Source organism: Corylus avellana, chromosome 4, assembly GCF_965113065.1.
Source record: "Corylus avellana chromosome 4, dhCorAvel1.hap1.2, whole genome shotgun sequence".
Classification (NCBI taxonomy): Eukaryota; Viridiplantae; Streptophyta; class Magnoliopsida; order Fagales; family Betulaceae; genus Corylus; species Corylus avellana.
The window spans coordinates 10,174,624-10,188,588 of NC_142493.1; the positions used below are offsets into that span (position 1 = coordinate 10,174,624).

At 38.6% G+C, this 13,965-nt stretch overlaps 1 pseudogene; it reads right to left on the bottom strand.

Moving 5' to 3' along the window:
* Window positions 1–10,828: 10,828 nt before the first annotated feature.
* On the bottom strand, window positions 10,829–13,636 carry LOC148586269 (uncharacterized; annotated as a pseudogene).
* Between the last annotated feature and the right edge of the window lie 329 nt (window positions 13,637–13,965).

Genomic DNA, 13,965 nt, shown 5'->3' on the forward strand with positions numbered 1-13,965 from the left:
CCCCACTTTGCGTGTCCGTTGCAAACCAAGCGTAGAGGCCCAACCAAGATTCATCAGGCTACTCTCTGGTCCAATATTCTGCACCACTCAAAGTATTGAACATTGAGTCGCAGGCTTCTCCCGTGTGGCTAGCCCCAAGGGGCAGGTAGCACCTGAGAAGCTTCGAACTTGAGACTTTAAAGGATAATATCTCTAGAAACTTTAAGCATCCACAACTAGGCTAACCCCTTGGGATTAAGACCGAGGAACTTTCGAACTCAATATACACTCATTTTGTATCGGAAGACTCAGCCCTTTGTATTGTTTAGTTCTTATACTTAAAAAAAAAAAAATAAAAAAAAATAAGACTCCAACATTCTTTCTGTGCGCAATCTACGTACAACTTATTGGAATAGACTCATGCTTTTGACTAACCAATGTATATCTTGTTATCCCCACCCCACCCTCACTGGATTAAAATTCGATCTTCTTCGCACTAAGCACAGTCCTATGTTCATGTTAATGGTGCATAGGGGATCACACTATTCTAAGTGTGGTCATCTCCACACCTTATTAATCCTATAGAAAGGTAACACTACAAAAATCAACATTTTGGGAAAATTATATTTTACTCTCAAAGTTTGGGGTGATTTGCAATTCGATCTCAAAAATTTCAATTTTGGCAATCCACTCTCCAAAGTTCCATTTTTTTTCTTCCAATTAGACCAATTATAACCAAAACTTTCCATATTACCCTTAATTTTTTATTTTTTTTATAAAAAATTAAAAAAACTTCTTTGGCCATCTGGCCATTTTTGCACCCGAATTTTTTTTTTTTTTAATAAAAAATAAAAATTAGGGGCAATATGGAAATTTTGGGATAATATTGGTAGAATTGCAAAAATTTGGAACTTTGGAGGGGTGGATTGCCAAAATTAAAACTTTGAAAGTTGAATTGCAAATCGCCCCAAACTTTGGGGGGATAAAATGTAATTTTTCCCAACATTTTTAAAGACTGACCAGTAGTGACGTTTTTAGACCAAAAAATGTTACTGCTAGTAATTAGTGACGTGTGGGTGACATGGCACGTCAAAAATCATGTAGTCCACAATGGGAATTAGTGACGTTTTAATTGACCACACATCACCAATTGGTGACGTGTGGAATTCCACACATTACCAATCTAAAGGTGACATGCCAATCATGACACATCACCAATTGGTGACGTGTTAAGATTGGCATGTCACCAAAAAAGGTGACGTGTTGTACTTGCCACGTCACCTAAAAAATGTGACGTGTCAAATGCAGCACGTCACCCTCACAAGGTCAATTTTGACACGTCACTAATTGGTGACGTGTCTAAATTTGCATGTCACCTCCTGAAGGTGACGTGCTGCATTTGACAGGTCACCAAATTGACATGTCACTAAATTGTGTAATTTCTAAATTTTTTTTTTCTCGCAATATTTATTTTTTGAATTTCTCAGGGCGTTTTACCCAAATTTTGGAGTTGCGCCACCTGATATATGAGTTACACATCTACTACAACTACATTAACTATCCATCTATCTATCGATCCATCAAATGCAACTATCAATTATCCATCAACTATCACAAATAATCCATTACAAAAAAAAAAAAAAAAAAAAAAATCATTACAACAAACATTCAAAACTATCCATTGTCACAAATAAATCCAAGTATACATCAACAATGTCACTATCCATCAACAACATATAAAAAATATACAAGTTCACTAATAAAACATCAAAACACTTAAAAATTGAGCTACAACACCAGCATGGCCGCCCGACTTCTCCGCAACAACTGCAAATGATAAAACCAACAATGAGCAAACATGATAACATTTTATCAAGTCTAGGTCACTATGCATTGAGCAATGTTAAAGTATACGAAGGTCATCGTAATCAACAACTTCAAGGCTTATAAACGGTGCATAAACCACAACTTTAACCTATCTACACCACCAACATGTATAACATAACAAGTAACCATACCTTTAATACCCCATAAAAACACCTGTTTTAAAAAGGATTAAAAATGTGGTTAATGATTTCATAAAACATGGTTTTATAACAAAAAACCTAAACCCTTGTAAGTAACCCAACTCCTTGAGTCTTTTAAGGTAAAACCTAGACCCCACCCCTTTCTGACCATACGTACGCCCAATAGTACAGTATGTACACACTTGTCTTTAGTGAGGACGTACGCCTGGTGATCACCCGTACGTACGCACCTGTCTTTAGTGAGGACGTATGCTAGAGAACACCCATACGTAAGCACTTGTCTTTAGTGAGAACGTACGTCGGGGGACAGCCATACGTACGCTGACTAGTCTTTGACTCAGTGGGCAATACACCAGGACGTACACCTGAACTCTTTTACCCAATGTGTAATAGTACTGTACGTACATCCCTAGTACCGTACGTACGTTGCTTTTCAGAACAGTCTGCAGTGCTTACAACTTTTTCCCACCTATAAATACCCCCTTCCCCTCGACCCTTATGCTCCATTCTCGCCCCCAGGCTCTCTGAAAACCTCTTGTATGAGTGTCTGTGTGAGTTTTGTGAGTTAGAGAGGGAGAAGGAATAGAGTTTTGTGTTCTTGCCACCTTCCAAGGTAATCCCCTTACCCCTTTCCGTGATCTTTTATTGTCAATACTAGTATTTCATGTTTTGAAGATGTTTTGGTAAAGCTTTCACACATATTTCTTTGCAAAAGCCAAGTATGTTTTGAAAGAGTTTTAAATCCTTCTTTTATTGCTTTGAGTTGCGTGATAGCATGATAATTGCCTTGCATGTGTTTGCTTAACAACCTAGAACGAGATATATCAGCCCTTGGATTGAATAGAAGCCTAAAAATACAGTTTGGAGCTTTTGCCTAGAATACCTAACTCATTGGCCCAACGTATGCTCTCAAGGCCGTACATACAACCAGGAGGTCAGGTGTTTGCCCTTTAGCTCCACTTGTGCAACTTAGGTTCCAGCAACCTTTTTGTTAGATGTGGCTTAGTACCGTACTCATAGAAGTCCTTTAGTGCTGCGCATAACGATATGTCGTATTTCGTTATAGCAGGGTTTTTTGCAATGTCGAAGGACTCGAGCGAGCAGATGAGGTAAGTAAACACTTACGAACACTCTCCTTAAAAACGTGAGATATGTCAGTTGACTGACCACGCGTATGATATGAGAATATCTACTTTTTGTAATAACTTGGTAACGGCTTTAATAACTAGTTGATAAGATGCATCGTATGACATGGTACACCGGTATATGCGGAATAATGGCTATGGGCTTACTATATAGATTTCATTGTATGATCAATGTGTGTGTGTGTGGGCCTTGGATCCAATGGCTTTTGTGATTGGCATAGCCATTGCCAAATTGTTGGTCATTATAGGACTTACATCACTAGTAGCGTGGGCCACTTGAGGTTAGACTCGGTTGGGCTGCTAGTGGTGGATGGTAGCGTACAATGGCCGGGGCACAGACGTTGTATTACAAGTCCCTCAGGACAACACCAACCTTGCTGAGAAGGAGTTATATCTCGGGTAGACCATACATGAGAGTTATGACTTATAAAGCACTAGTTTTTCTACATTAAAATACTTGGGCGATTGCCGCCGGGAGTACACCACCCTTTATTTAACCAAACGACATTTTCAAGGTGTATTAATGGAGACAACACCTCCTTTCGAAGTTTATCAAACTACATGTTCATTTCTGCTTAATAATAATGATCTCATGTCATACCTAATTGTGAGGTTTACTTACTAAGTTATTAGACTTACACAGTTATTACTCTTATAGGGAACATGCTTTTAGAACTCAAGAGTGGTGCGGTTGCCACTATGGACTTTGCTTAGGATTCTCATGCCTTATCAGGTATACTTTGCATTATTATTAGTTGCTTCATGTCTTTAATTTCGAGGAATATACTTGTCCTGGTAATGGTTAATAGTTTCTCAGATTTATTTCACCTTTCTATGTATTAACTCTACTAATGCTTAGAGGGGCGACTCCTCATTTAACCACAAGTTGGTTTAACTGGGGTAATTGCCAGTAACCCTGCCAGGCTGGGCAAGGCTAGTTTTGGGGGCGTTATAATACCAAACATAACATATAGTTCAAAAAACTGTAACCATACCAAACATGACGCATTAGAAAATGTAGATTTACAGTTGTAGTCATATGATTACATAAATATAGTGGTACACATATACTTACAGTTATGCTAAACCATGGGAAAAATGTGTTGATCAACGGGACAGTTTTGGAGCCTGTATCACGGGTTCGGTTACAGTGTGATCTTCGTCCTTAGTTTCTAATAGTATGTCCTCTACACATATTACATTGCAAATGTGTTATATACATGCATATTTGGTGGAAAGATATGCACAATATGCGATTATCAAACAATTACTAACTGTTAAAATGATCGACTGATGTGGTATTTTTGTGACCAAAAATATCAATTATAAAAATAACCACTCGCAATAGGACGAATCTTTGTAGGATACGGCTATAGAGAGGGTGTCGAACCTCAAGGACTGCAGGGGTTTTATTATCAAAATTCAAAAGATCAAAATTAACTTAATTAAAAAGGAGAATTGATTTGATTTTCTTTAAAAACTCAAGTGCATGAAAATAAAAGAGATTAAAAATAAGAGAGAGAGTGTAGGGTATTGACTTTACCTCTATCCGCACAACAATGGCTAATCATAATTAATCCCAGAAATTCATTCTATGCATGTTATAAATAAACAAGAAACTACCTTATTAAAGAATAAGCATAATCTATCTTCGGTTGGCACGGATCGTCCACCTAACCACTAAGATGCGGTACGACCCGTCTTTCCTAGGTATAAATTATCAAATTCTTTAATAGGATACATACAATCAATGAATAAGTGTAACCCATCTTCGGTTGGCACGGACTGTCTACCTAAATTACACTAAACTAGGGTGTAGTACAATCCGTCTTCCCTAGGCATGGCCTATCAAATCCTATTGATCATATATCAATTAAACCCATTGTATAACCATCATCCTCATAATCACAGAAAACAAGAATGATTTGAGATCAATAAAAGTAAAATACTTTCTAAGACAAGAGAAGAATTTCACAAATATTGATTTTGGAATTTAAGAACAATTGCATTTAATATGAAGAACATAAATCAATTGTAGCAATCCTCATAGTTATACAATCAACATGCATAAATTGAAAATCTAGAAATTAAATACAATCAGACCATTGTGCTTGGATAGGGTTACATCAATACCCCACAAAGGGGTTTAGCCGCTCATAGGGGTGCTAGGATGGCCTCCTGCCATGGATTATCTTCTCTTCAACTTGTCAAGCCTCCAAGAAGATTTTTGTATCTAAAACTAAGCACACCTTCTCTTGAAGGTTAAGGTTCTATTTATAGGGAGCAAGCCAGTCCTAGAAGCCCTAGGAAACCTAGAAATTTCGGAGATTTAAGTCCAAGTCCAATTAGGATAAAGAAAACCTAAGTCCAAATCGGAATAGGATTCGCCCAGAATTGCGTTTCTATCTTGAGAGGCGATTTTGGCATTGCGGCGCTCCGAATTAGAAAAATGTTATTTCACAATGATTTGTAGAAATTTGAGTTAGATTTCCAGTGCCACTTGAATCACCTCAATCGGATATTCGAGCTGAAAGTTATGACCAAAATACCGAGACGTATGTAGAATCCAAATTTGAATCCAATCCGATTTTGACTCCAATTTAAGAAATTCCGAATTAATCCCTTCCTTTATTTGATTAAACTTAACCACAACATATAGGCCCTCTATTATGATTGGCTAAGCTTAATCATCTCAAAGTGGGCTTTCAAGCCCAAAATCAATGGAATTAATTGCATCTTTTATTTATAACCTGAAAACACAAAAACAAAACAAAATCAAACAAATAACAACGCTAAGGAATTAACATATGCAAATTAAGGGGCTTGAATGTGCAACATTCGGCACTTATCATACCCCCAAACTTACATATTGCTAGTCCCTTAGCAATACAAAACAGAAAATAAACTGAAAAACAAAAAGATAAATCCATCTTTCGTGGGATATACGATTGCATTTAGCGTATGCAACAAGCCTTTTAAACCCCTAGGAATTCCCTAGTGGACGAGTGAAGTCTCGTGAGGGTTTTCTAGGAATGATACCCACAAACATTGTCATCATTATGTCATTCAAAAGGATAAAGTATCACAAAAATAATGGTTCACATTCATTAGCAAGCTTAAAATTATAAACTCCATATTCAAAATTTCAAGGAATTCACAAGTCAAATCACTTACCAATGGCAGATTGAGATACAACAAGTTTCAATTAGTGCAAAGTGAACTAACACATAATCATGAGGCTTCAAAATAATTCCAATATGAATGAATCAACATCTCAGAATTTATTGGACTTCATATCAAATGAAACAACCAAGGCATACATTTTTTTCTCTTTTTTTTTTTTTTTTTTTTTTTGGTAGGCTTTTGCAATGCTTAGCTCCCTTAAGCTTTCTAGTTGACCCATGTATCGAGTGTTAGGCCAATGTCTCCCAAACCAAATGGCTTTAGGGCACTAGGTGTAAAGACACCCCTAAGGACTTACTAACTCGAGTCAAAAAGGCTACGAAGCTAAGCTAGCCATTTTATTAATCAATCCAAAAATTTCACTTTTTGACGCGAATACTCACTGCTTAATGAGGCAAGAGGTCCGGTTACTCAGTGAAAAATTCAAACTTGAATTTTTTTTTTTTTTTTTTTTTTTTTTTCATACATATATAGCATGCCAAAGTTATTCATCTAATATGTCACCCAACAGAATTCAAGACATTGAAAACAAACATAATTGGTCTCAAAATTCATACCTCACAGATATGTGCTAGTGTGCTCAAGATAGATTTAAATTGAAACAAGAAGCATCTCATGTTGCCAAAAGTAAGTAATAAGACTCAAAATCCCTAAGTCATATGATCATGTGTTCACAACTTTAAGCCTAGCAATGAATTTCAAACCAAAATCAAAGCTCAACCATATGCTTAAGAATGACATAACAACAAAAATGGACCGTGTTTTGTTTTTCCATACCCCCAAACTTGAATCATACATTGTCCCCAATGTATGTGTAGAACTAAAGAATAAGATCAAGAGTATAGGAATACCTGAATGAGCAGATGTGGGCATATCATACCCCCAAACTTGAATGCAAAAACACATGTCCTAAAAAAAATGTGATACTCCAACCAAATACCAATCAAGTGCACACATTGTTGTAAAAATATAAACAAAGAATGAAACAACAATGGATAAAGTAAACCTGGATGGAGATCATGTACCCTGGTGAAGTGAGGAGTCAAGCGCACAGGGCCTGCACTCGATCTTATGAAACTGACTCATCCAGTCAAAATATATGGAACGGAATCCACATCCTTGATGCGCGCAGTGTTCTCTGACCCTTAAGTTTAAATTTGAAGCACCAATCTTTTCTTCTCTTGGACCAAAGAGAATAAATTTTACCCACAATTGGGTAATTCCAAATGTCAGCATATCGAGGTAGATCCATCTGAGTATTCCCAAACAATTTCTTATCCGAAAATGAATCATGAATTGGAATAAAATGGGGAGAATATTTGGGGAGTTTTTCTACCTCGATGGTCTCTTTTTGCTCGTCTAACAGCCCTAACAAACTACCCTCATGGCCTCTTGGTAAGTCATAAGAAATAATGACCGGGATAGTGTCATCTGTCCCTAAAAATGAAGATTTCATATTACCTGGAATAGGGGCTTGGGGCTCATATGGCATCTCGGGAATAGGAGGTGATGGTGAAGAAGCCTTAGTGCTCGCTTCCATGCTTTTTTCCCGATGTAGATCCTGTGGGACCTCAATTTGCTCCTCCTTTGGCTCCTCCTTCTTTTCTTCCACGTCATTTTCGACCACCACTCCACTCCTCAGTGTGGGGATAGCTTGCTCATGACAAGAAGTACTTTCTTCCTCCATGTAGTGTCCATCAGGATTGGCCACCGGCTGACTTTGAGACTCTTCTTCTTCCATCCTATTGAGGTGGTTGATGATTTGTTCAACATGAGCTTCCATCCTGGCATCTATCTCGGCGAAGAATTGAGGAGTATAAAGTTCCTGTTGAGATTTCACCGTCTGCTTTATCTCACCCGTTAGCTCACTTATCATTTTTAGTATCCGATCCTCAAAATTAGAATCTGAGGGAGGTGGTGCAGCCTGGTATATCTGTTGTGGAGTTGCTTGATATTGAGGAGAATAGGATTGATCATTGAATTGCGGATATGCCTGATGGTACAGTTCATGACGTTGTGGAGCATAATTCCCAGGAGCTTGAGTTTGCCACGAGATATTAGACTGGTTGCTCCACGCCGGGCTATAGGAATCAGAATAATGGCCATTCCCCGGTCTAGAGAACGGTCTGTTCATATGCTCATAAGAATAATTAGAAAATTGTCCCGCTGTAGGACAATCTCTAATATGATGATAAGGACTATAGCAATATGAACATGGTCCATGGGGTGTTGGAATGCCTCCCCACATGAACTAAACTAATATAATTAACATACAATAACAACAGAAAAATAAAAATAAAAACTCACAAACGGCCTTTAGGTGCCCTGGAAATTTGGAAGCCGACTACTGCTAATGCGCTCGATCGCATGGCAGAGTACGCTTGAGCCTACTGCCGCAGAGAGGTGTGAGCACAGGAGTGGAGGGATCGAGCGCAAAAGGTGGAGTTCGTACGTGCGCTCGATCGCACGCGACTTGCGCTCGATCGCAGTCACAGTGAAGGCAGCTACGGACCTGTTTGCAAATTCTAAAATAAAACAAAAACAAAACACAAACAGAATTAAAATTAGCAGAAAAATGAATTATTAAGCTAAAATCAATCCTTAAATTGTGACAATAAAACCGTTAAGCAGTCCCCGGCAACGGCGCCAAAAATTGATGTGGTATTTTTGTGACCAAAAATATCAATTATAAAAATAACCACTCGCAATAGGACGAATCTTTGTAGGATACGGCTATAGAGAGGGTGTCGAACCTCAAGGACTGCAGGGGTTTTATTATCAAAATTCAAAAGATCAAAATTAACTTAATTAAAAAGGAGAATTGATTTGATTTTCTTTAAAAACTCAAGTGCATGAAAATAAAAGAGATTAAAAATAAGAGAGAGAGTGTAGGGTATTGACTTTACCTCTATCCGCACAACAATGGCTAATCATAATTAATCCCAGAAATTCATTCTATGCATGTTATAAATAAACAAGAAACTACCTTATTAAAGAATAAGCATAATCTATCTTCGGTTGGCACGGATCGTCCACCTAACCACTAAGATGCGGTACGACCCGTCTTTCCTAGGTATAAATTATCAAATTCTTTAATAGGATACATACAATCAATGAATAAGTGTAACCCATCTTCGGTTGGCACGGACTGTCTACCTAAATTACACTAAACTAGGGTGTAGTACAATCCGTCTTCCCTAGGCATGGCCTATCAAATCCTATTGATCATATATCAATTAAACCCATTGTATAACCATCATCCTCATAATCACAGAAAACAAGAATGATTTGAGATCAATAAAAGTAAAATACTTTCTAAGACAAGAGAAGAATTTCACAAATATTGATTTTGGAATTTAAGAACAATTGCATTTAATATGAAGAACATAAATCAATTGTAGCAATCCTCATAGTTATACAATCAACATGCATAAATTGAAAATCTAGAAATTAAATACAATCAGACCATTGTGCTTGGATAGGGTTACATCAATACCCCACAAAGGGGTTTAGCCGCTCATAGGGGTGCTAGGATGGCCTCCTGCCATGGATTATCTTCTCTTTCAACTTGTTAAGCCTCCAAGAAGATTTTTGTATCTAAAACTAAGCACACCTTCTCTTGAAGGTTAAGGTTCTATTTATAGGGAGCAAGCCAGTCCTAGAAGCCCTAGGAAACCTAGAAATTTCGGAGATTTAAGTCCAAGTCCAATTAGGATAAAGAAAACCTAAGTCCAAATCGGAATAGGATTCGCCCAGAATTGCGTTTCTATCTTGAGAGGCGATTTTGGCATTGCGGCGCTCCGAATTAGAAAAATGTTATTTCACAATGATTTGTAGAAATTTGAGTTAGATTTCCAGTGCCACTTGAATCACCTCAATCGGATATTCGAGCTGAAAGTTATGGCCAAAATACCGAGACGTATGCAGAATCCAAATTTGAATCCAATCCGATTTTGACTCCAATTTAAGAAATTCCGAATTAATCCCTTCCTTTATTTGATTAAACTTAACCACAACATATAGGCCCTCTATTATGATTGGCTAAGCTTAATCATCTCAAAGTGGGCTTTCAAGCCCAAAATCAATGGAATTAATTGCATCTTTTATTTATAACCTGAAAACACAAAAACAAAACAAAATCAAACAAATAACAACGCTAAGGAATTAACATATGCAAATTAAGGGGCTTGAATGTGCAACATTCGGCACTTATCATCGACATGGAAGATGATCGTGTTATTGAAAGAAAAAAAAGAAAGAAGAGAAAATTAAACTTTACCCCCCTCTCCGAAGTTTGGTGCAATTTTCAATTCGACCTCCAATGTTTCAATTTTTGCAATGCACCCCCCCAAACTTCCAAATTTTTGAAATTCGACTAATCCATCAGTCAAAGCCCTTTTGACTGATGGAACAGTGATCATGTGACTCGGACGTGATCACTATTGGCATTTTGTTCCCCAAAATGCCCCCCTAAAATCCTCCCTTTCTCTCTCCTCAATCTCTTCCACTCCAACTCCGTTTCTTCTTAACGGGTGGGTCGCTGTCTGTAACGCCCCCAAAACTGACCTTGGACAGCCTGGCAGGGTTATTGGCAATTATCCCACTTAGACCAATTGGTGGTTAAATGAGAAATCGCCCCTCTAAGCATTATTAGAGTTAATGCATAGGAAGGTGAAATAAATCTAAGAAAACTATAATAATTACAGTACAAGTATATTCCTCAAATAAAGACATGGAGCAACCAATCAATAATAAAAGGCAAACCTGATCATGTAAAAAATAATAAAAAAAAAAAAAAAAAAAAAAACCTGATAACTGTATGAAGAATCTTAATATAAAAGTTGTAGTGGCAATCATGCCACTCCTGGAAAAGAGTAATAACAATGTAAGTCTATTAACTTAGTAAGTAAATCTCACAGTTAGGAGCTCATTACTAAGTATAAATAAACGTGCAGTTTTGGTAAACATTTAAAAGAGGTGTTGTCTCCGTTAATAAACCTTGAAAATATCGTTTGGTTTGATAAAAGGTGGTGTATTCTCGGTAAGTATTTTAATGAATAAAAGTTAATGGTTTATAGGTCATAACTCTCATATATGGTCTACTCGAGATATTACCCCTTTTCAGCAAGGTTGGCGCTATCTCGAGGGACTTGTAATACAATGCCGGTGCCCCGACCATTGTATGTTGCCGTCTATGATTCTATAATACTCGTGGCACGACCGCATCCAACTTGGGGTGGCCCACACCACTAATGATGTCCGTCCTGTAGTGACCAACTATTAGGGAATCGCTGCACCGGTTACGAAAATCATTGGATCCAAAGCCCATATAACAACACACACATTTGACCATAGATTGAAGTCTATATAGTAAGCCCACGGCCATTATTCCGCACGTACCGGTGTACCATGTCATACGATGCATCTTATTAACCAATTATTAAAGCAGTTACCAAGTTATTACAAAAATGTAGACATGCTCATATCATACGCATGGTCAGTCAAGTAACACATCCCACGTTTTTAAGGAAAGTGTTCGTAAGTGTTTACTTACCTCGTACGCTTGCTTAGGTCCTCTGACATCACGAGTTCTTGCTATAACAAAACACCGTTCATCGTTATAAGTAGCACTAGAGAACTTTAAGAGGTTCCATCTAACTAAAAAGGCCTGCTAAAGCCTTTGGACCACACTTTGGGCTAAGGGGGCGTGTGACCTACTCTCTGGGTGAGCGCTTGTCCCTAGGGTGAGTGTTCATCCAGGGAGCTAGGGTTTGGCCAGAAGCCTTTAAAATGGGTCCTAGGCTTCAATCTAAAGCTATGGGTTGGTGCTTCTCTTCCTAGGCTCTAAAATAAACATGCACATCACAAGAAAACACAACACAAGGGATCAAAGAGGTGTTTAAAAGCCTTTGAAAACATTTCTCTTTCTTTTTAAGAAATAGGCACATCCTAGTGCAAAACATATTATCAAGCAACTTTAAAAGGAAACAAGTGGTTTGGAAATCCTTTTCGAAATCATTCTTGTTTCATGAAGAAAGGCACAAAGACTCGTTATAGCATTTTAAAACTTGAAACTTTAAAGAGGATGGTCATAACACTTCGAAAAGCTTAGAACTTCTAGATATTAATAACTAAGCTATTGAAAATCAAGAAGCTAGCAACAACCTACAAAGAGGGTGTAGGGGTTACCTTAACAAGCAAGCTTTCCAAGAATTCCTCCTCCTTCTCCAAGGATACTCACAAAACTAATATCGCAGAGTTTCTCTAGGCTTCTGAGGTGAGAAAACTCGAATGGAGTGGGGGGTATTTACAGGGGAAGAAGCTGGGGGTAAAATAGGAAAACTTCTGAAAAGGGGCGAGTGCTTGTGTGTACTATAGTGTCGAGCACTCCTGTACTATAGCTCAGAGGAGGTCAAAGTTGCAGGTGGCACGCGCGGGTAAAAACCAACGGTTTAAAAATTGTCAACTAGCACTCGTGTGGTCCCCAGTTGAGCGCTCGTGTACTGTTCATAAAAGGTAAAACGAGTTCAGAGTACGATTTCACAAGGGTGGCGTGGGATTCAAACTAGCGCTTGTTGTCGTCCCCTGGACAAGCACTCTTCCAGTGACGGTGGTCTTGGGCTTTTGCTTGCTAAAAGGCCCTAAGGGCTTAGGCCCATTAAGGAAGGTCTAGGGTTTACTGTTTGGGCTGCTTTAGAAGGCTAATAACTTGATGAGTAAGGAGTTGGAGTTAAAACTATTTTTAAAATGATTTAAAAAGTCAGGGTATTACACTATCAGGAACGGACGTGGTGGGGATTTTGAGGGTCCCATTGATAGACATGGCGATGACGGGGACATGCCAAAGGCGGCGATGATGGCTGGCTCGGCATACTCTAACAGCCACCAGATGGTCTCCTTGTTGAACTTGTGGCCTAGATCCCTGGTCAACTGGAAGATCTGATCTGCGTAGGTGGTGGGCATTCGGATCCTCCACTCGCGACCCTCCACTTTCGTGTGATGGTCCTTCGTCAGCATTCTCTTCGATAGCGCAACCACCTTTCCGTCCATCCACATCAGAATCCCCACCGGTACTTGCACTGCCACCATCGCATGTGATATTTCCTCCATGGTCCGCTCTTCTTTCAGTGCAAAATTTGCTGCCGCTTCCATTGGTGGGGATGGTATGGATTCAGTGGTTATGGCGGGTCCCTCTTTGCTATGACGGCTACTCAGTTCCGCTTCTTGCCCGTCCTTGATTATGAGATCAAGACTTCTTCTAGCCTCATCTTCTTTGAGCTCTCATTTCTGAATTGCAGCCATCTGTGCTCTTCGGAGAGAACTACTAACTACAAAGACCAAAACCCAGTAAAGAACGAACACAAACCAGAAAGAATTACACGCAAATTTCCACAAAAATTGAATGTTTCCTCACAAATCAATGGAATTGTGGCTCAGTATCTATTTCTCTGCTTCGCTCACGCGTTAGCTAGTGGAGATGGAGTGGAAGAGATTGAGAAGAGAGAGAGAGAGAGAGAGGGTTTTAGGGGGCATTTTGGGGAACAAAATGTCAACAGTGATCATGTGTGAGTCACATGGTCACTGTTTTGTCAGTCAAAATGGCTTTGACTGACGGATTGGTCGAATTGCAA